The sequence below is a fragment of the Triturus cristatus genome, chromosome 2_2 (assembly GCF_964204655.1).
Source record: "Triturus cristatus chromosome 2_2, aTriCri1.1, whole genome shotgun sequence".
Taxonomy (NCBI): Eukaryota; Metazoa; Chordata; class Amphibia; order Caudata; family Salamandridae; genus Triturus; species Triturus cristatus.
Genome location: NC_140582.1, coordinates 229,149,387 through 229,173,839, shown reverse-complemented (window position 1 = coordinate 229,173,839; position 24,453 = coordinate 229,149,387).

Here is a 24,453-nt window from a genome sequence, read left to right as displayed (position 1 = left end):
CGGAGGACAATGTGAGAGTGTTACATACATTTATTGTGATGCTAGCAATGCAGGGCTTCAGGTACACTGAGCTGATGTTGCATTTCTGTCCACAGATGTAACATCGCGCAGGACTGCACATGCTACAGGAGAGAGGGCACACCGGCAAGACAGGTCAGCTCTGGCCAGCACAAGTTCTGCCCAGGGAGCATTGCCACAGCCAGCATCACCACTACCACAGCCAGCATCACCACCACCACAGCCCGCATCACCACTACCACAGCCAGCATCACCTCAACCACAGCCAGCGTCACCTCTACCACAGCCAGCATCGCCACTCATGTTTGAGTCACCGGCCACATCACCGCCTGCATTTGTGAGGTCGAGGAGGCGTGCTGCTGCCAGGTTGCGAGCGTTAGACACATCATCTGACGACAGCAGGGGCCCGGAGCCAAACACCATGCCCCAGGATGGGAGCCATGCCACTGTGCCCTCCACCTCACAGGGAGAACACACGGGTGCAAGACGGCGCCGCAGGTCGCGGGTGCAGAGTCCACCAGCAGACGTCGACAGCCATGGGGTCTTCTCGGGGCTCGAGGGCAACATGCTGAAGCAACAGCGCCTGCAAACAAAGGCAGTTATGTCAGTGCAGCGACATATGCGGGGACTGAAAACCACTTTTGTCAACATGGACAGGAACATCAGCGCAATGGCGGTGGGGATGGGTGACATGGCAGCGGGCATTCAGGACATGTCCCAGTCCATCAAGCTGTTGTGCAGCAAATATGATGCTGACAGAGCTGCACGGCACCGGGAATGGCAGAGGAGGGACAGTCACACCAGGGCACTCAACCGGCTGGCAACTGCCACGTCACTACTCTGCCAGCGCTCTGTGTCCATGCAGGAGGGCCTGACACACTGCAGCAGCGACGTGTCTCGGGGGATGGTGCAGGTCACAAGTGCACTTGAGGTGCTATTGACTACTCAGGCGGCCACAACTGGTGCAGGGGATGCTGCTGAAAGCATCGACACCAGCAGCAGGAGCAGCATAACACCCACGGTCCCAGATACCCGCAGGAGCAGCAGGCGGCTTGGAGCTGGCACTAGTGAGGAGGCTCAATCCGTGCCATCCCACACTGTAGCGCGTGGCCGCAAGCATTAATGCAGCACCGCATAGCCAAAGACTATTGAGTGACGTAACCCTGGACTTACCACTTGTACTTACGCAATGTTGCCAGAATGGCATATTCTTGGTGTTGTGGCGTAGTGCCGCATTAAAACTACGTCATGACATACAACAACTGGCTGTGTCCCCTTACTTACTCAGAAATAGTTGCATGTGATCTCTGCCCGTCTCTCTCTCCCATCTGTTGCTGTTGGCACTCCAGCAGCGTTGGCCTCTGGCTGACCTGAATCATCCTCATTGTCCTCAAAATATGTTAGTTCCACCTCTGTGCCTCTCTTCGTGGCAAGGTTGTGCAGCATTGCACAAGTGGCAATGATCTTGCAACAGATGATGGGTGTGTACTGACGTGCGCCTCCGCTCTTGTGGAGGCAGCAGAACCTGCTTTTCAATAGTCCAAACGTGCGCTCCACCACGTTGCGTGTAGATTTGTGTGCCACGTTATATCGTCTCTCACTCTGGGTTGCTGGGTGTAGGTAGGGAGTGAGGATGAATGACCGCACGGCATATGCACTGTCACCTAGGTGAGTAAAAGGGAACCATCAGTCACATGCCTCAATACACTATGATTTGCAAGTTTCATGGGGCGTCACTGTTACTTACCTAGCAGGTATCCCTCTCCAAATTCTCCGGCAAGCAGTCGTGTGTAGATCCCACTGTTCTGGAAGATGTAGGAGTCGTGGGTGCTCCCAGGAAACTTTGCGACAATATCAGTGATGATGTTCCCTGCATCGCAGATTACCTGCACATTGATGGAGTGGGTGGACTTTCTGTTCCTGTAGATGTGCTCAGTGGCAGCTGGTGGGCAGATTGGGATGTGTGTGCCATCAATACAGCCAATGACATGGGGGAACTGTGCCATGTGATAAAAGTCAGTTTTAGTTTTCTGCAGTTCAGCCTGTGTGTTTGGGAAGCTGATGTAGTGGTGCATTCTCTGCATCATGGCATCCAGGAACTTCCTGAAGAAACGGGACAGGCAACTCTGGGATACACCGCCCACCGCAGCTATCACCACCTGGTAACTGCCAGATGCGAGTAGATGTAGGCTGCAGAGCACCTGCACATGTGGTGGTATGGCATGCGCCCTTCTTGTTGGCTGGTCCAGGAGTGGGTGCAGGTCCCTGATCAGGTCCATGATGGTTTGTGGGTGTAGCCTGTACCTTTCATCTCTCTGCGTCAGTCTGTTGAAAGAGTGTGATGCGCTGTCTGTAGATGCGTTCCTCCCGTCTCCAAATCCTCAGACCTGCTGCCTGTAGACGTAGGCGCCTTGCAATGACATACAGAGCGGCCATGTTATCCACGCTGTTGCATTTTGGGATTGCTTATATGCACTGTTGATGCTTACCACCTGCTTTCAATCTGTGTTAATTACCGACTCTTAATTACCGAATTTCATGGATTACTTAATTACCGAATTTACCTACATGTCTTTTTCAGTTTTACCACTTCATATTTACCACTTCATATTTACCACTTCATATTTACCAAATCGGTAAATATGTATTCGGTAAATATGAATCGGTATTTTAGAAATCGGTAAATATGAATCGGTATTTACCGCTTCATATTTAGCGAAAACTGGTTTTTGGCCTCCCACATCTCACTTGACTAAATACCGGTCGGTAACGGGACTTTTACCGAATTTCGGCCGTTACCGACCGGTATTTAGCTACCTACATATGGCCCTAAGTCACGTGAACAGAATTCAAACGGCTAGAACCGGCAGACGGAGGGAGGGGACTCGAATACAATCAAAAACGGATGATTTAAGGTATGTCCATGACGCCGAGTTTTGATTCCAACAAGACACATGATATGACGAGATTGAATCACCTAAAATGCGACTACTATAATCTCTTTTCAGCGCACCACAAAGAACGCAAACAGTTTTAAGGACTAGTCAGCCAGCCTATACATCCGACTCACTCCCGCCATCAGAATTTTTAAGGTAATCCGTTAATCGCTTTATTTCAAACGTATAGGTTCATCGTCACTTAAACAATTCCTAAGGTTTGCCCATATTGATTTTTTACAGCACTGAAAGCGACTCGATAGGCCATTCTTAAAATCGCCTTCCAGCACAGTTCTCAATTAATGCCGTCGAAGTAAGTCCTTGTTATCCGAAAATGTGCCATTTGGTCCAAACACCTCATTAGAAGGGTCAGTAAAAGTTTTGCTCACTCCTTTTTAGGTGTCGAATATAAAAGACGCAAGAAATAAACACACCGTATAAGTAATCACGAAATATAGAAGAATGAATGTGAGAAAAAATCGGACACATAGTAGTCACTTGACTTTATCTTTGCTCTATTCGCTTTTGTTTCCGTTAAATTGCAGACTTCTCCTGATTACTAGATCGGCTGATCAATTTACCATCTGACAGAGGTAACGAATTTTGTCCGTAAGGTTCCTATTTGCATTAAGACGTATTGGGCGCCTAGATATTCTGAACTAGTCTTTTCTGTTTCTAGTCTACAGGTCCTGATGAGAGCCCTATGACTAAAGGGGACTCGAAACGCGTAGACCTTGCCATTTGGCCACAAGAATCTAAATACATCAAAAAGTGTTAAACATAGGATTGACATTGTTTAGCATTATTTCTGTGGCTTTTACAAAAGGTTTTTTATGATTCTTTTGAATACATTATTGGAGAATTCAGCTTATGTATGTTTCAGAATGCGTGAATGTGAATAAATGATTGAGATGTATGAATCGAATGCATGGAGTGAACAAATGAATGTGTTGGTCTGAAAGTTGTTACAGTATGATCCACTAAGAGTTTTTTGAGGTTTCAGATTAATTTAGCAATTGGAAGGTGCAAAAAATGGAAATTAAATTAAAGAATTCATTGATTTATTCGACAAAATATACGGCCTAAGGTTCATTTTGTTGGTTTCAAGATGCCTACTCATAATTGAATTTGAGTCTTGAGAATAGTTGCAGTATTAGCAATTTTGTTGTTATTTATTATATTATCTGAAAACACGTCACGCTGTGCGCCTTCTTGCCTGTGATTTTATGAGGACATTCCGACATCCTGACGTCATCCTTAATGCTTCAACCTTTCAAGCCCTTTCTTCGGCTCATCGGTTTAGTTGGCTCTGTACACGCAGATGAGCACACCATCGGCAACTTGTCCAGGTAGGAAAGCCTGCTCATTTTCGGTGACAGGCACACCTTGACTTATTCCAATCTACTTTACACAGCCTGCTCCTCTGTGGTGGCAGGCACACCTTGACTGTTATTCTTTGCACCACGTCTATTTTACACAGCCTGCACCTCCGCGGTGACAGGCACATCTTGATTGCTTTACTCAGTACTACACCTGTTTACAGTGACAGGCACACCTCTTCTACTGCTCTAAAGTGTATTCTCTTCCATTTTTAGCTCTATATATCTGTTACTGTTACTTCCCATAATGTTTTTATAATCCCAACTGTTTATACTACCATGCAGTTCGATCCACCCTGTACATTTTTACAAAACAAGAGAGAACCTCCCATTCCTTGGACCAGGTGGAAGGAGGAGTTTATTACTTATTTAAAGGCGATTGATGGTGAACGTATGTCAGATGAGAGAAAGAAAACATTTTCCTCCATTGCTTAGGTTCTCAAGGTCAGGTTGTTTACAGAACTTTACCTCCTGTTAGATCTGGGGGTGATCATAATGTATATGATGAAGCAATTTTACGCATCGAGAATCGTTTTAAACCCACCACCAGTGTTGCTCTCAATAGATTTAAGTTTTACACTAGGGTCCAGGAAGAGGGAGAGGGTTTTGATGAATTTCTTACTGCTGTCCGTGCTTTGTCCTTGCATTCCAATTTTGGTTTGATCACTGACGAAATGATCAGAGACCAAATCATTGTTCACGTCAGAAGTAAAAAAGTACAAGAACAGCTGTGGATAATGGGTGATCCTAATTTGGAGGCTTCCATTAGCACAGCTAAAGCCTCAGAACAGTCAGAGAAATGGATGAAGTCTCTGAACAAAGAGGTAAAATCTCCCACTACCGGCGAAGTTAGTAGTGTTACTCCTAGTACTTCTAAGAGTGTTTCTAATCCTAGCTACAAGAATAACCCCTACCCCAAAAGTTTTTACTGTTACAGATGTGGCAATCCAGGACACATAGCATCTTTCCCACGTTGTCCTGCCATTGGAAAAAAATGTGGTAAGTGTGGACGTTTGGGACATTTTTCTAAAATGTGTAAGGATATGAAAGGTCCTCCTGCCAATTATTCCAAAGGGAAAATCTATTGTGTCTCCCGCGATCCACTTTATTATGATAATACCCAAAGTGATTTAGAAACTAGTATTGTGGTTTCCATTCGTGATTTCTTTGATGATTCCATGGCCGATAAGATTGGCCCTCCCAAATGTCTTGTATATATTTTGAGCAGGAAGCTTGAGTTAATGGCAGACTCTGGGTCACCTTGGACTATAATCACTAAGGAATACTGTTTAGAGCCCTTTGGAAATTTAGTGGACCTAAGCACTTTGTGTAAACCTGACATTGTTGCACAGAATTTTGATGGATCCAATATTGATTTTATAGGTTTCAAAGAAGTATCCAACGAATTTAAACAAAGTGCGGCAGTCATTAAACTTTATGTGGTCATTAAAAGGGTGAATGTTTTAGGATGATGTGACCAAGCCAAATTTGGAATTGTTTTGAACTCTAGGAATAAAGAACCTGTAACCGTTCTTGCCTCTCCTACCAGTGCTGATTTTAATGAATTATTTCCTGATGTATTTTCGGAGAAACTCAGAAAGCTTATAGGTTTCAGCCACAAAATCAAAGTCAGAGAGGGTTCACTACCTGTCAAGCAGACACTTAGAGGGGTCCCCATTAGTGTGAGAAATGAATTAAAGAAAATGCTGGATGATATGGTTGATGGTGGCATAATCGAGGAGATTGAATCCTCTGAGTGGGTTTCCCCAATTGTTTTGGCCCAAAATCCTGATAAAAGTCTGAGGCTCTGAGTTGATATGAGGGTGTTAAATGCTAATTTAGTTGCTGACTGCCACCCCCTGCCCAATATCAATGAGGTGGTGTGCATGTTGGATGGGGCTTGCATCTTATACACTCTCAACCTCCATTTTGCCTACCACCAGATTGAGATCTCTGGAGATTCTAAGCATTTTACTGCCTTCATTAAACCATGGCTTGTTCCAATTTAAAAGAATGCCTTTCGGACTGGCATCCACTGCCTCTGTTTTTCAAAGGGCCATGTATCATATTTTCAAAGATGTCAGCAATTTCACGAAATGTTTCCAGGATGATATCCTTATTTTTTCTAAGAACATTGGGGATCATTTCAGTAATGTCAAGGAGGTCTGTGAGAGATGGGGGAAGTGTGGATTGACGCTTAAAGCGGGAAAATGTCAATTATTTTGTAAATCGGTTGAATATCTCGGTCACACCCACTCTGGTGATGGCGTTGTCCCCAAAAAAACTCTTGGTGCTATTGTCAAGCCAGCTTTGACTGACAATAGGGAGAAGCTCCTCTCTTTTGCAGGATTGTGTGAGTACTATAGCAAATTCATACAGAATTTTGCTACTAAGATAGAGCCTCTCAGAGAATTGACCAGGAAGTCCACCGAATTTGCCTGGTCAGATAGACAAGAAACTGCTTTCCAGCAAATTAAGAACGAGATAGTGAACGCCCCCACTCTTAAATTCTTTTGCTTGAACAAAAAATACATTATTACTGTTGATGCTAGTTTGTATGGGTTGGGAGGCGTACTTAGTCAATGCTGTGGCAAGGAAGAGTGGTGTGTGGCGTTTGCGTCTAGAACTCTCTCGGCAGCAGAGAAAAGGTATGCTGTGATTGAAAGGGAGTTATTAGCATGCATTTTCGCAACTATATATTGGGCAGTAGGTTTTCTTCTCAGAACTGATAATAAGCCCCTTGTTGACATCTTATCTTCCGGGGGGGTGGAATTCTACAGCTCGTATTGCCAGACTCACCTCCAGGCTACAAGAATATGACTTTGAAGTTGTGTATGTCCCCGGTAAAAGCAATTTCACTGCCGATTTTGTGTCTAGACTGCCCTGCTCTAATGTCTCTGATCCTCATGAGGAACAAGATGTAGATATGGTTGCCACCATCAAGGATTTTGTCTCCAATGAGTTTTTGGGTCTGTCTGAGTGTGAATGGAAAACTGAGATGAATAATGATGCAGTATGTCAACTCGTCATTGAGTGTTTGTAAAAAGGCTGGGTCAAGGAAAATTCCGCCACTGCTGAGATAGCCCCTTTTTGTCAAGTTTCAGATTAAATTGAAGAAGATAGTGGTCTACTCTTCAAAGGGGGGAAGATCATTCCTCTCATGTCTTTACAAAACAAGATTTTGCTGCTGGCTCATGAGGGACATTTAGGTAAGTCCTTGATGAAACGTCTCATTAGAGCCAACTTTTGGTGGCCGGGGCTCGACAAAATGGTTGACAGAACTGTTAGGGAATGCCCTTACTGCATTAGCAGTGACAAGATACTCAAAGTTTTTTCTGCTCCCCTCAAACCCGTGGCCTGTCCTAAGTCTCCTAGGCAAAAGGTGGCCTTCGATATTTCAGGCCTCTTCAATCGCTTGCCCTCTGATGCCCGTTTTGCTCTTGTGATGGTAGACTGCCATTCTAAGTGGCCGGAAGTGAAGTTTGTGGCCAATGCCACTTCTCAAGTCATCATCACAATTTTCAAAGAGGTCTTTGTGCATGAGGGGTTTCCTGAGGTTCATATAATGGACAACAGGGTACAACTTACGTCACAGGAGATGGAGGATTTCCTCCGCAAGTGTGGTATCAGGCACGTAACTACATCCCTTTATGAACCAAGGGAGAATGGACAAGTGGAACGGTTCAATCGTGTCCTTAAGGATGGTGTTGATTTGGCCAGCAAGTCCCGTGAACCATGGAGGGAAGTACTAAGTAAAGAATTGTGAATGTACCGCATCACTCTCCATACCGTTACAGGGGTAAGCCCCTTTAGGCTTTTGAAGGGTAGAGAACCTATTTCAGACATCTGTCCGTGGTGGATCAAGAGGGTTAACAAAACTGTTGATAACATTGAGTTGGATCTTATCGCTAGGCGTGTGAAAGTCAAGCAAGACCAGATGAAAGAGCTATTTGACTCTAATATGAATGTGAGAGTTCCTGACTTTGCTGTGGGAGATTGGGTTAAGAATAAAAACCTGGCTTCATGGTGAAAGGGCATTCCAAGTTCGGTCATCCCATCAAGATTGTTAAAGTTTGCAAGAACAGTGTTGTACTCAGGATGGTAGGGTGTGGAATGTAAGAAGAGTTGCTAAATGCAGGTTTGAATCAAGCACGGACAGTGACGGAGAATCCCTATTGTGCAACTGTCCCAATTCCAAAGATGATCTATCTCAACCTGCCCAATCTGTAGCATCCAGAGTCAAGAAGAACAACAAACCCAGGTTTTTACCTACAAAATACTTGTCTTGACTTCTCGTCCTTTTTATTGCCTTTTCTTGTGCACTTTCTTTTTCTTTGCTATTAGGGGTGAGATGTGTTACATCCTTCCTCCCTTTCCCTCCCTTCCTCTCTTTCCCTCATTCCCTGTCTCATGCTTAGAACATGGAACCATGTGCCTGCATTGTACAACTTTGGTTCCATGTTCCAGAGCCACTGCAGGGCAGTTACTGCTACTGCCTTTCTTTATCAAGATGTACTGTGCCGCTCTACAAATAAACTTGAATCAAACCTACCTTCCTGCAGCATCTCGTCTTTACATGGTTGTGGGAAAAAACCTTTCTGAAATGGTCACCCCACTTTTTGCCTGGTATTTGATGTGATCTCGACTGGAAGTGCACTTGGTTCCTGCTAATCAGGACCGCAGTGCCAAAACTCTTTCCCAAAACTGTACAATTGTTATCCCCAATTGGCAATACCTTTGGTACCCTCTGAAAGTCCCTAGCAAATAGTACACCTGCTACCTAGGGCCTGAGGTACTAAAGAGGGTCCCTAAGGGTGGCAGCACTAATTGTGCCAAGCAAAACTGTCACTGCAGACTGTGTGTCTTGGTGCAGATGAAAGAGAAACAGGACATGACACACTGGCTGTGTGACATGCATACCCATACTGCATGAAGTATGGGTAAGTCACCCCTATAGCAGACATTACAGCGCTAGGGCAGGGTGCACTATACTCCATTTTTGGGCATCACCGCACACGTAGGTATGCCCCTGTGCTGGCCAGTTCCATTGCGCACAATACAAGTAAACAGGGAAGCCAGTTTACAAACATTCGCTGGACACTGGTAGAAACGAGATTCTCAGCTGCATGATGATGTCTCTGAAAAAAGGGCTGATGGTATCAAACATCTATTAATAAACCCACGCTGATGCCAGTGTTGGATTGAGTAATACATGCACACAGAGGAACCTCTTAGAGGTGCCCCCTGAAAACTGTCCAGCCACTGGTGTGCTGACTGGCTGGTTCTGACCAGCCTGCCACCAGAGACAAGTTTCTGACCCACAAGGGTGAGGGCATTTGCTCTACTGGGGCAATCAACCAAGCCTGCTCGAGCAGGGTGTGCCTTGCACCCCGGCCCACAGGATGACCTGCGGATTGGCTTTCCAAGGCAGAGGAGCTTCAAATAGTCCCACTGCCATGGGTATGCAAATCCGGCTTCTCTCACAAGAGAGGAAAGTGAACCCCTTTGTCCAGAGCCCTTTGGCACTTGGACAGGCAGGAGAATTAGCTAAACAAGGCAGGTGTTTCCACCCTCAGGCAAATACCATCCCTGAACAGAACTACTTGAAGTGGATGCAACTTTTCAGAAGTGACCATCTTGGTGATAGCAAATCTTAGATCTCAGGGACAGTGTTATGCCTAACCCTGGGCGTAATTCGCGGAGTAGCGCTACTCATAGCTACGCGAAGTGCACTTCGCACTACGCAAGATACGCGTAGCACTACGCGAAGTGCGTAGTGCGCTGTTCGTGATGATTGCACAGTGCCGGATGCTTGTCCGTACTGTGCAACGGCATCTTGCACGGTGCGAGCTGTCGTTTTCTGCCGCTCTAGTAGATTTTTACTCGAGCGGCAGCTTTCTCAACGCGGACTGGTAGTTTCTCATCCCGAGCGGTCGTGAGCAAACGCGACCACTCGCAATGAGAAACGTGACCTCACCGCATTGAGAATCTCGCCGGGAGTTTTTTTTTCCAAGTTCGCGATCGGCAACTTGATGTTGCTGATCGCGAACGAGGAAAAGTCTCGCCGAGATAACATTTTGCTCGCTCGCAGTCGCCAACTTGACGTTGAGGACCGCGAGCGAGCAAAAAATGCCAGCTACGCTATGCAATTTTCCACTGTGCTACATGCAATTCGCGCAGTGTGAAGTAGCACAAACCATGCAAACTTTACGAGCGTAGCGTAGTTGTCCGCCCAGGGTTAGTTATGCCCAGTTCTCCCAGGATGTGGTCATATAGTGGGTGCAGTGACCCCAAGGGTACGTAGCACATTGGCTACTACCCTACATTCCTCTAATGCCCCTAAATTCAGTATCTAGGGGACCCCTGTCACCAGAAAATCATATCCTGCTGACCAACACAAGAAGAAGGGTCGAAGAGCTGTGAAAGCAAGAGCTGTGCAAGAAGCACCTGACTCGGGTGCTTGGGGACACCAGACCTGCCAGCTTGTTCACCGTTTCTCGACAGTCATGCCAAAGTCGTCTATCCCTGCAAGCTGCTGATCCTCCAAAGCCTGGGAGGACAACCAGCATTTCTCCAATGATTCAGGAATTCCTTTGGAACAGCGGAACCGTTCCCCTGTATCTTGCAGGTACCAATGACTGAGCTGTGAGGCACCAAGATGGCGAAAACCTGACACTGGATAGCACCACTGCATCTGAACCTCCTAGTCCAAGTTGAAGTGGGCCAATGGTGCCAAGGTGGTCCCAAGATCCTGACAACCTATGAAGAAGAAGGACACTGAAGAGCTGCAAAAGCAGAAGACCGAGGAAGAGCATCGGACTTGGCACCAGCCCTGCCGGCTTGTCTGTTGTTCCCCGTTGAAACTGTGCTAGAGTCATCTCGTCCTGCAGTTGTTGTGCCTCCAAAGCCTGGGAGGGCTGCTTGCCTTGAATAAAGACTCAAGAACTCCTGTGGAGCAGCAAAGTTGCTTCCGTGCATCCGGCAGGCACCGCTCTGGACCGCAACAACCTGAAACTGCAAAGCACCATTGCATCTGTGCACCCGAGCTGAAGTGGGCCAACGGTGTCAGCATGGTCTCCTGGCCCTCAAGAAACAAAGCCCAGGATAACTGTAGGATGGAGAGCAAAGGGGTTGAGGTGATGGCAAATGTTCTGTGTGCAGTGGTAGGGTTTCTGGCCCTATAGCCATCCAGACCTTAATTGCGCAAACACGGTTGTCCTTAACCTCTCTACTCAAAGGTCAGTCGGACCTGCCCAGGAGTGGTCTTAAGGCAACCAGTGAGGGGACCTAGACACTACAGGAGCAGAGCTGGGGCATCACAGGAGGGGACATATGTGTTCAATACAGATGAAACATTTAGAATCAGCATCCAAATCAAAACGCTGTCTTCACCATAAGAAACGTTTTGCAATATGATTATGAAACTTGAAAAAAACACTGTAGGAAGCTGGCTCTTTATATGGTATACCAAATAGAGTTATACCATGCAAAGAGTCCAGGTACTCCCCTTTAAGGGGCATGGGCTTGCTCTAGCAATCCCTAGGTGCTCTTCTATGGGCTAGTGTGGTCGAGCAGCCTTAGGCTTATTACAGAAGAGTGTTAGACAACCGCTGCACACACACAGCCAATAAATGATACCCACAACTCAATAAGGAGATCCACACCAATTTACAAAAATAAAACTTATTTTTAAATAACTTTCAGAACCAAGACCATCAAAATCAGGTAAGTACTTTTTAAAAGAGCATGTTTGAAGAAAACAGGTTTTTGGTACTTTAAATCGAATTGAAACACTTTGTGATGATGTTAACCTGTGGGGGAAAACATGTATTGCATTCGGGCACCTAACAGAGACTTATGGGACCAATCTTCTGGATTTAATGTCAGTATGGGGCTAGTTCCAAGGCAGCACTAACAGTTCACTTGGGGCAGTACTGGTGTGGCTAGGTGCAGAGGTGCCATACAGCATTGGGTGCCCCATTCAAGTCTACGGAGATCGGTCTGTCGGTAAAGAGACAGTAGGCTCGGACTAGGGCACCATTCAAGCTGAGCCAACAGGAGGGGCTCAATTCTTGTAGTGCTCAGGGACATGGGGACACCTTTGGTCCCCTTCTCAAGGGGCGACGGGGGTAGAGATGTCTTTAGGCCTTGGATTTTCATCACCGGGAGCACTCGCAGTAAAGGGGGTCTGCAAACAGAGACTGCAGTTAGCAGCAGGAAGTCTACAGTGTGCAAGTCTTGCCGCTCACACTGCACGACACACAGGCACACCATTCACCCTGCTTTTAGCCTGCTCACACCACCCTGCACTCACTCATCTCACTCTGCACAGCCTCCTCTCACCCGACACTCACACGAGCCCTCCTCGCACAAAGCATTCATGCAGCTCACCTGACACTCACATTGACACAATTTTTACCTTACTCTTGCACCAAGCACTCTGCACTCACTCACACTATTTCCCATCACCCAGCACTTGCATGAGCACACCTCTTACTCAACACATAAAAAAATTACACAACCCTTATAAATATACACATGTTTCTACCAAGGCATCCACAGAATACCTACTCTTTCTGTAGTACTAGATGCCTACTTAATTCCGTCTGCAACAATTGGGTTTGTGCAAGAGGGAAGAGTGGACTGAGAATGTAGTATGGTGTGAGGAGGGAGACTATGGCTGAGATTTTGAGGTATGGTGATGGATTGAGGATCGTGGGACACCTTCAGCCATTCCTGGCTTTCCATTCACCACAATGCCACATTCTGGGACTTGTCGTTTTTTTATACAATGTAAGTTGGGTCTCAAAAACCCCAAAATGCAAAGTGTTACTGTACAAAATCCATGGTTGGCGAAGAAGTCAAGCATTTCTGTTGGATGCTGTTATATTACATGTAGAACGTGGATTAGTTAATTTCCAATACTGTAACTGCTTGATCCACATGTGAAATCAAATATAAGACCAGTACAGCTATTTTTAGGAAGTGTACTTTTTATTCACATCAGACTTGTAAAAAAATTGACAAGGCAATAGATTAGTATTTTTGAATAGAGTATAGAGAATTTGTTTTTATTAAACTTCACTAAAAGTCACGGCAAGTATAGCAGAAGCACGAGGGTAAGCTTTTCTAACACAATAAAAGCAGGAATGACTAATGTGTGAGTGGCAGTGTGTCTGTGAGTGGGTGTGACAGAGTACAAATGTACGAAAGAGTGCAAGAGATATAGTGAGAATATTTGTGGGAGAGAATGTGTGTGTCAGTGTATGTGTGCTATGCATGCAAGTGTGCTGCTGGTCTGGCCTACTGGAGGTTATCCTTGCCTTATGGACAAGGGCACTAATAGAATATGGATGGGAGGTGTTACCTATGGCAAACTGCAGACCCTGACAGGCTTCTATTAAGATACCATCATTGGCTGTCAGGACTTGAACTGTTAACTGAAAAAGCCACTAGCCCAGTCATAAAGCCCTGACATGATGCACATAATTCTTAGCATATTGGGTGGATTCATTGCAAAATGTGGGAACTTATATTTGAGGTAACTCTTGTCATAAGATTTCCTGTACTCATTTTATAGGGGGTGTCAAAATGCTGACCCTTGCATACTGGAAGGAATTTTCAGAGGTACCCCTTGCTGTGGCTGATGTATCTGTGGTAAAGTTCTGGCACTGTAATATTGTATATACCTCTTTGATATATGGGGCTCACCTATGAAAAAAGTATGACCTTCGTATAATGAAAGTAATTTCTGACCTAAGACATTTGAAAAAAATGAGATCTGGTCCTAGGAAAGGCCAGGCTTCCCTGGTGCACCATGAAAGTCATGGAATATTTCATGAATGCCCATAAGTGTTTGTTGCGTTTTAGCAAATTTGACCCCAAAAGTTTCAAAAAAGTCTCAGGGGAGAAGTCTACTCTCCATTAAATCATCTACAAGAAATCTGTTAACTTGTTTTGCTTGCTGGAATTTTGGGAAGTATCACATCCCACCATTGACATAGATATCTTTCCTCATATAATGGGCATAAGGTTAGCTTTCACCCCATTTCTGGGAATGAAATGTACTTTAGAAAGAGACTATGAAGAGATGAGGTGCACTGATGGAGAGTGGCAGTGAGGCAATTCATGGTGGAGGAGAGCGCCAAAAAAGACTGTTGTAACGGCCTCCACCAGTGCTCGAGTCAGTCCTAGCTGGGAGTCTGGGCCCCCCATGAAGTTTGGGCCTAGTTGTACCCCTGAACGTGCCTTAAGTGGTTGGGTTCCGATCACTCCCAGATTTATTGCATAACGTGACCTGCTGGTGCTGTAAGACTGCCTGCAAGGGTTGGGCCATCTTTGCACAGGATCAACTCTGACTAAAGTCCTTGGGGAGCTTCTTTCCCTTGTCCTCCCATGCACACTTTTGGAACCGTTCACATAAAGAACAATGGGGCTTATTTGCAAGTCCTTTGCATTACTTTTAATATGCGAAAAAGTGATGTAACAGCGGCGCAAGGGGCTTGTAAATAAGCCCCAATGATTGTCAATGGTATCGTTATCCTGATCCCCAGCAAATATTTGTACTCTAATAAAATGTGGCACACGTGGTCTCAAATGATAATGGTCTGCCTGCAAAGCTATTTGTGACACATCTTGCATGCCGATTGATGCAGAGAGAGCTTCGGACGACACTTATGCCTAGCACGAAAAGTGGATGACACTGCAGCAAACACCTTCCATCATTCTTAACACATACACACTTGGAGAATGCTTAGAGGCTGTGGCAAAGTGCTATATATATAATAGAATATAATATTAATGGTGCTTAAAAGGGGACGGTGCTTGCTTGAGGGTATTTAGGTGTTGTTTGTGTGCTTCTCCTCTGCATATGTGTGCATCCCATCACGTTTTAGGGGATATGGAGAAAGATTAATGAGGTGATTAAAAGCTGCATGGATAAGCCTTTGAGGTAACCTCCAGAACCACCCTATTAATCATCTTTCATAGCTAAATTGTTTATGTTGGAGTATTGCATAAGCGAGAGGGATCCTACATTGGAAGAATGGAAAGTGCAGCCTATGAAGATGGCATAAGGGAGAGGGGGAGATAGCCTCAGAAGGGGGCACTTGTGAGAGCTGCTGATTAAATGTATTTTCATTTATCTGACACCCCCTGAGGAAAAATTAGGTTGATTAGTCGATATGTATTTCGTATCGGAATTGTTAACTTGGCAGTGTTGTGATCTGGAAGCCTTTGCACATTTTATTTCTCTTGTTTATTACATTAAATGCAGTGCAACGTACAACACGAGGCCTTGCCCAAATAAAAACAGTACTATGTACCCCACGCCTAAAGTGAACAATGTAGATATGGGACAGGCAGTTGATTTATGTTAAGTGGTGTTATTCTATGCCACACTAGGTTATGTTACGTGCTGCTGATTTAACTGTAGACTTTTCTACATATTGCGCGTGCCCTTTACATGCCACAGCTACTCACCTCCTCAAGGATTCTGGTATTTTAGTGCTCAAAATATTCGCAGTGTAGTACGTTTATGGCAGAGATGTGTCACCCCCTCAACCATTCTATTTGAACCTCACAACGAATTTTCACCATTGTTAACAGTCAAAATACTACTCTGAAAATACAGTAAATCTGTTAGGTTATCTTCTTGACAAAGATATGCCCTACTAATTATCTGCTTTGTTTTATAGAGAAAGCGTATTTTAAGCTCATAGAGCCCGATTTGCAAAGATAACTTACACTTTTGAATGAGTTTACTTCTTTTAGGTATTCACAAACTGCACTTTTGTAGTAACATACACTTTGGCAGTAATTCTAGGTCAGATGTTGGTAAAATGATCACACAATTCTGCTCACAATTTGTGACCAGTCTTTTTGCGACCAATGTGGTAATTTGCAAACAGACCTATGTACTAATAGGTTGATTCACAACTTACCAAATCGTTGTGGGTCACAATTTAACCTACATCATGACAATTAAGGAGGACGATCAAAATTGCAGCCCACTATGAATCACAGCCATGACTGAGATGGTGGCCTGCTGGGGTCAGCAGACCATCATGTCTGTAATTGCATTTTTTTTTTAAGTAATCTTTTTTTTATAAATGAAGTCCTTTACCAATGAAGCAAATGGGACTGCATTTAAAAGGAAAAGATTCTTTGTTTTTTTTGTTTATTTAAGAAGATGCAGTGGTCCTTTGGACCACTACCAACTGTTAAGTAAACATTTTTCTTACATTCACAAAGGGTAAAGGGTTCCAAGGGGACCCCTTCCCAATTGCGAATAGGTTACTGTGAGAAAGTGGGTTTCTGTTGCAGTAACCCCCCCCCCCCCTTTTTAGGTCTCATCTGAGCCAGCGCATGCACTGCTCTGGCGAGACATTTAGTCTGTGGGCTTTTAAAAGTGCTACCACAGCTTTTTGGCTGGCATCAAGTGTGCGGTTACGCGCACAACGACGAGCAGAGGTGCCATCTGGCTTTCCTCTCTCGTCATGGTGCGCGCACATCGCACACCACTTGCCAGCCTGCTTTCACTTTTGCCGTAGCGTGCTTTTTAAATTTTATTATAGCGCGCGCACACAACTCCCGGGCTTGTTTATTCCGGGAGCCCTGTCCGGCTTGGCCTCCCAGGTTCCAGCAATCAATCACTGTCAGCAGATGCCACTTTCATTTTCGCGGCCGCGTCACTTTAACTGCCGCGCGGCCAATGCTTGTTTAAGTTGCTGTTTTGTTCAGGGTTTACACTTAGAAGCTCCTGCACCAATCAGCATCTGTTGCAAGTACAGCACTGTTATTGATGGTCTTTATTTGCACAATTGAATTATTTTTTTTGCCTGCATCGCAGCGGCGCTGCAATGAAAGGTATTGTCTTGCAGTCGCAGGGCAGGCCAGCTCGTAAATGCAGCTGAATCTTGCTTTGTAGCATTTTGAGAACTGTCACGTTCTTATTATCGGTTCTGTTTTAATTTGTCAGAAAATTAGACGTTTCTCATATTGTTTCCGACGCCCTACCGTGTGTACTCAATAATGCTGATATATGGGTCTCATCTTCGAGTTCTAATTTTCCACTCCCTGCCAGTGCTGACAAGCCCATTAGCGCCGAGAAATACCTGAACATTTTCGAGGATGTGTGTAAAGCTGTGACGCACTGTGCAGAACACACAATCTGCAGGGCGTATCTGAAATTGGTTTTCCGTTTCAGCGCTGAGCCCTTAGGGTTCGTGCTAATTGCTGTGAAGTGTCAGCAGGGGTACTGCTTTTGTTGTTTTTATTGCTCCTTTCTAACGACTGCGACGGGCCTATTTCTTTGCAGATTCACTTTTGTTGTGTGGAACTTACCGCTGACAAACAGTACTTCAGCACTGCAAGTGGCAGTGCTTAATTTGAGCTGGTGGTTGCAGGTGGGGCCCACCGGCTCTTATTTTTCTTCACCAGACTTTGAACTAAAGAAAAAGGATGTGGCTTAAGCCCCCCGATGAAGGGCGTTGCCCGAAATGCATTGGGCGTATTTAAGTCACAAATACATGAGTTTGATTGTAATCATTGTAACGGATGCTACCACATGAAGAAAGCGTATAAATCATGAAAAGTAAACAAAACAAATTAAGAATACATTTGTGAAGAACTTTTATACTTATTGAAAAACTTTATTTAAAGAGAATTTCGAGTGCAAATTGGGGACGCCCCCCATAATTTGGGGGACAGCGCATCAAGTGAAGGACTAGAGCAGCAGACCTTGAATCTGGAGAACCAGGTTCCAGTCTGGCAAGGAAGGCTCAAGCATCCTGTGATTCTGGGCAAATCTCTTAATCTCACTGTGCCTAAAAAAAAGAAATATGCTCGTCTGTAATGCAACGGGTGCACATGTAAGGCGCTCTGATACCTTCCGGTGAGTTTGGGCTATATAAAACAGCAAAAAAATATATAGAGAGAGAGAAATAGAAACAAACATTGGCATAGCCAATAGGTCTCGCTTTTGGGACCTTTTAAATATTTAGTTATGCAGCACAATATCCTTGGTGCAACAACATCACCTGTTGCATGCCTGAACACTTGTAAGGTACCAAAGGCTATGCCAATGCTTTTTTTTTTTTTTTGCCAGTCTACTGATGCTCTTTGACTTGATGTGCTCTGGGGCCCTGCCAGTCAGGACCCCAGGGCCTGTGTTCTTTCCCCAAAACAAACCCCAATTGGCAACTCTGGCCACAGGTAGGTCCCTGGTAAATGGTACCATAGGTACCCAGGGCACTGTGACCAGAGAAGGCCCCTAAGGACTGCAGCACTTATTGTGCCACCCTTAGAGGTCCTGTACCCTGACACACAAACACACACCCTTTGCAGGCTGAGTGTCTGGGTGCAGAACAAAACAAAGAGTCGACATGGCACACATCCCTGTGTGCCATGCCCACAAAACACTGCCCTGGTATACATCAGTCACCCCTCTAGCTGGGTGCCCTATGCCAGTGGTGAGGGTACAGGTGCATGAGCCCTTTACCCCTACAGGGCCCAGGTCCATTCGTGGGCCCTGTAAGCGCATTGCTGCCATTAAGAGTATATGGTGCAGGGAGGTTGTCATTACGAACTTCACAGCACCATAATGGCTACACTGAAGACTGGGAAGTTTGGTATCAAACTTCTCAGCACATTAAACCCACACTGATGCCAGTGTGGGATTTAATGTAAAATGCAGAACAGAGGGCATCTTAGAGATGCCCCCTGAAAAACGACCAACTACCAGTGACCTGACTGAGTGGCTGAGCAGGCTGAGCAGGCTGCCACCACCAGACATGTTTCCGGACCCCTGGGTCGAGAGCCTGCTGCTCTCGGGGGCCTGAAACAATGCACATCCTGGGATGAGGTGCAAGCCTCCTCCCCCAGGATGGACAGGGTTCATGAAGGAGAAGCTTCAAAGGCATGCCGCCTTTATGAGCCTCTCCAGACCATTTGCTGCTTTCAGCAACTGGTCCCCACTGGTTCTACCTCCCACTTTGGGTGGGAGAACCGGCGGGAAAAACAAGAGAGGTGTGCCCACCTCTGCCAACTGCACCCCTAAGGTGGGGGAGGCGAGGTGAAGCACAACCTCAAGTCCCCACCATCTTGAGGATGGGGGGACCCAGCCAACCAGGGACAGGCTCCTGCCCCCCTCCCACTGGAGAGTAGCAGAATAGGGGGTGTACCCACCCCCGGGAAGGGACCCATTGATCCCTGCCCTCTGCCTACCTGTAACACCCCTAAATTTAGTATTTAGGGGCACCCTGAACCTTCCTTCCTCAGATCCAGCAACCACAAGAAAAGAAGAAGGACGAGAAGCTGTGCAGAGCTAACAAAAGGACGACGCTCACTGACTTGGCCCAGCCCTACAGGCCTTTCTCCCCTCGAACGTGCTTCTGCGAAACCCCGGCGTGTCCAGCGGCCAGCAACCTCAAAAACCACGGAGGACCGGCCTGCATTCACTTTCCAAGCTGTTTCTCCCGTGAACACCAGACGTGTTTAAACTGCAGCTTCTGGTGCCAGCCAGAAACCGTGAATTCAGCACACTCTGTACCCGCCGAGCCCGGCCCGTGTTTGAGTGAACAAACACCATGAGGAGGACCCCCCGGCGATCCTGATCCAAGATCCGGTGACCCCTGACCTGCCTCAAGCCTCCAGACGACGCCTGCAGCCTCAATCCAGAGGGTCCCCCTACCGCGACCAGAGCGGGTAAGAAAATCTGACGTCCAAAGGCACCCCTGCACCCGACGCCCCATGGCCTTATATGCCCAACCCAGCGGTGCCTAACCATCCCTCTACATCCCAACTTACACCTCGAAGTGGTGGTCACTACTGAAGGATCCTCGTCCCCGAGCCTGCAGTGTTTCTTTGTCCCGGAGAATCCCCATTGAAATCAACAGGGCACCCGACCTCAAAACAGCACCCTGCACCCGGCTGCCCTAGCGCCGCTGAGGGTGCCCCTTTTGTGCTAACTTGGTCCCCAACTTGACCTGAGCTTAACCCTAGGAGATTTGCTCCCACAACCCTGTGGCCTGCTTGCCAGCCGCTACCAATTGGAGCCCCCCTATCCCCCATAGGATAACATTGGGCCTCAACACTCTGCATCTGGCCGACCGAGTGCCGCTGAGGGTGCAACAACAGTGCATCACTGACCCTGGGAGACCCCTGAGTCTAACCCCAGAACCCTAACTCAAAAGACCGATTACTTACCTCGAGACCGATAACTCACTTTTCCTCATAGGATAACATTGACACTTTTTCTCCCAAAAGGTTTCTAAGTTCGACTTTTGAAAACTAAGAATATTCCTTAAAAGTCGCTCAAATAACCTAACCGAATTTTCTCAACTGTTTGCAGGAAAGGTCCCAGTGCTGAACCCAGGTGTCCAGCACTGAGTAAGAAAAGTAACTAAAAAGTAACTTACCTGTGAATTGAATTTCCTCCCCTAGGATAACATTGGTGATTGTATGTGAAAAAGTTTCTGTCAATTTTTGAAATACAAGAATATTCTTTAAAAATCGTACAAACTACAAAAACGTAATTGCTACCTTGTTTTCAGTAGATGTCCCAATGCTGAATCTAGGCGTCCAGCACTGGATTACAAAAGAAACACAAAAGTAACTTACCTGCTAAGGGACTTTCCTCCCATAGGATAACATTGGTGATTCTATGTGAAAAAGTTTGTGTCAACTTTTGAAATGCAATAATATTCTTTAAAAGTCGTACCTCTAACTAAAACGCATTTACTCACCTGTTTTCAGGAAATGTCCCAGGGCTGAATCTAGGATCCAGCACTGTGTTAGTAAAAGTAATCTGAAAAGTAATTAACTGAATTTTACTTAAAAAGCCCATTCATTTGAATGTACTATACCTGCAATGTGTTGCAAACTGCTTACTTAAAACTGTAACCAAAACCAGTACAAGTTATACTGCAATTTTGAACTGTGTTCATACAAGTAATTTACTACTGCAAAGTATTTATATGCTTACCTGTACCAGGCTTGCTTGGTTCTAGAAATAAAACAACAGTACATTTTTATACAAAACAATTGGCATAGAGTTCAGTTCTTGAGTGTGTGAATTCATTTGCTGACTGAGTGTATACATCAAGGGGCAGATTTATGTTGCACTTGCGCCACTTTTGCGCCGCCGTTGCGTCACTTTTGTGACGCAGCAGCGGCGCAAATCCTGCGCCATGGTGCGGGGTATTTACAACGTGACGCATCTGGGAGATGCGTCACGTTGTAAAGCCCTGCGCCACATGTAGGCGTTCCAGGGCAGGTGGGGGCGTTCCAGCGCAGGAACGCCTCCTAAAAGTGGCTGAGTGAAATCTACAAGATTTCACTCAGTCACTTTTAGGCCCATGCTGCGTCAAAACCCTGCGCCTGCTTGAAGCAGGCGTAAGGATTGACGCAGCATTGTACAGATAGGGCCCCCCAGAACATTGCTGGAGCTGCGTCGCGCTTGCGACGCAACTCCAGCAATGCGCCACTTTTACGGCACAGATGCGTCACGCATCTGTGCCTTTTTTGCCCCATGGTGCGCCGCATTATAAATGCGGCGCATCCATGGTGGCGCAGCTGTGGCGCATAATAACTGGCGCATCCCTGCTGATATGCAGGGATGCGCCAGTTATCATAAATCTGCCCCCAAATGCTTAACACTACCCTCTGATACTGCCTTACTGCTCGACCAAGCTACCACTTTAGAGAGTAAGGTTCTATCTAACTTTAACCTCTGCCAAACCTCTGGAGACCTTTGTTCCCTATACACACTGTACCTCACTTTGGTGCAATATATATAGAGCCACTTTCTTACATTGGAGGATCAACGGTGGGATACAAACTTGCATTTGATGGACTACTTAGTTACCATCTGATTACACAACAGAACTCTTAAATTGCCTTTAGAATTCTGATTTTTACACATTGGCGTTTTTTCCAAACTACTAAAAGTCTTGTTAGGGCCTTGCTTAAGTCCGTTTAGAATTTTAGAAAATAAAAAGTCACTATAGTCAAGGGTAGAGGGGTTAGAACGTTTTGTTAGAATATCTTAAAAACAGAACCCAGCTATTAGTGAAGATAACCAAGATAACATAGAGGACATGGTTGAGGAGCTCGACCTCACTCCTTACCTTCACTTGTCTTTCAAGGAGTTAAGGTCCTTCTGTAAAATAAAAAATATACCAATGGGCCAGCATCCAACCAAACAAGGGCTCCAGGAGCTCCTGGCTGAGTATGCACAGGCCCACCCATCTGAAAATGGTTATGACCAGTCAGATGAGGAAAGGGATGAGGAGGACAGGGCTGGTAACCCACCCCCAATAATCCCTAGGGAGGAAAGGGTCCCCAGACCCTTAACTCCAAGAATCAACCCCTGGGGACCTAGAGGCCACACAGGTGGTACAGGTCCCAGTGAGGACATTGAGGGCAGCCTTAATGAGGAGGACAGCCTTTTAGCAACGCTAGCCAAAAGATTAGATCTAGAGTCCAGACTCCTGGCTCTAGAAATTGAAATACAAGGTTTAGCACCCATCAATGGTGGCAGCAATACAAAGTATAAGGACACAGAGCAATCTTATGATCCTAAAATCCCCAAAGGGATTGTCCCTAAATATGAGGAGGGTGATGATATCACCAAGTGGTTTACAGCCTTTGAGAGGGCTTGTGATGCCAGGAGGGGGAAGAAGACTTTCTGGAGGGCACTCCTTTGGGAACTATTCTCTGGTAACTACTGCAGAGACAGACTACTGACCCTCTCTGGGCCAGATGCTGGGTCTCATGACCTCATGAAGAGAACTCTGATTAAGGGATTTGGACTCACCACTGAGTAGTATAGAATTAGATTCAGGGGAGCTCACAAAACCCAGAACCAGTCCTGGATTGATTTTGTAGACTACTCAATAAGAACACTGGGTGTCAGGTTAACTGGAAACAATGTGCATGACTTTAATGGAATTTACAACCTGTTTATGAAGTAACACCTATTAAGCAACTGCATTGATGAAATGTTGCATCAGTATCTGGTAGACCTAGGTCCACTTTCTCCCCAAGAGTTGGGAAATAAGGCAGACCACTGGGTCAAAACAAGGGTAACTAGGACGTCCACTGGGGGTGACCAAAAGAAAGGGGTCACAAAGCCTACCCAGAAGAAAGATAGTAAACCCCTTAAAGAAAAGAGTAAGGAGTCCCAGGTAGCCCCCCAAAAACCTGTCCAGGAGGGTGGGCCCAAAGACACCTCACAACCTAAGCCAGGGTACCAAGGCAAGAATTGGGTACCCAACAGAGTCTGGTGTCACAACTGTCAAAAGGCAGGACACCACAGTAAGGACCCTAGCTGTCCTACAAACAAGGGCCCTAGTGCAGCCCCAGGGGTTACTACTGTGACTCCAGGGGTTGCTAGTGTAGTATTGGAGGAAGGTTCCTCAGATGAGGAGGTCCTCCTAGCCTTCAACTGGAGTATGGGTCCAAAAAGTAAGCTGGAAATTCCAGAGGGGAGTAGACACTTTCACCACCTACTGGGAAATGGAATCCCAGCCACTGCCCTGAGAGACACCTGTGCCAGTCACACTGTGGTACATGCCATGTTAGTTCTCTCAAACCAGTATATCCCAGGGGAAACCAGAAGAGTAAGGACTGTCCCAGGGGGAGTCACTGTTAGGCCTGTGGCTGTAGTGACCCTGGAAGTAGCTGGGTGCCTTAGATGGAGAAAGGTGTTAGTGAGTAGGGACCTCACCTTGATTATCTCCTTGGGAATGACCACCCAGGGGTTGGTCTGAGCCAAAGAGAGGTACTGGCCCAGTGCCAGACCTCACCCAAGAAACCTGGGGGGGCTGAAACTGCAGTTAGTGCAGCCAAGCCCCACGAGAAAAAGAGGAAGCAGTGTAGGAAAGGTGGGCAACTGTTAGCCACAGTTCCAGTTGGCCAGGGAGATTCTATCCCAGTAAGGGAGAACCCCAAAAGTGGCACTGGTAAAGTACCCCCTAGCCAACAAAAAGACCTGACTACTCAGGCAACTGTCCCGTCTGAGTTGGTGGCTCCTCAGCTGGCAGAACAAAGGGTGGAAGAAGGGTGTTCACTACCAAGTGTGGTGACCCCACTCCCTAAAACAGCAGACAGGCCCCCCA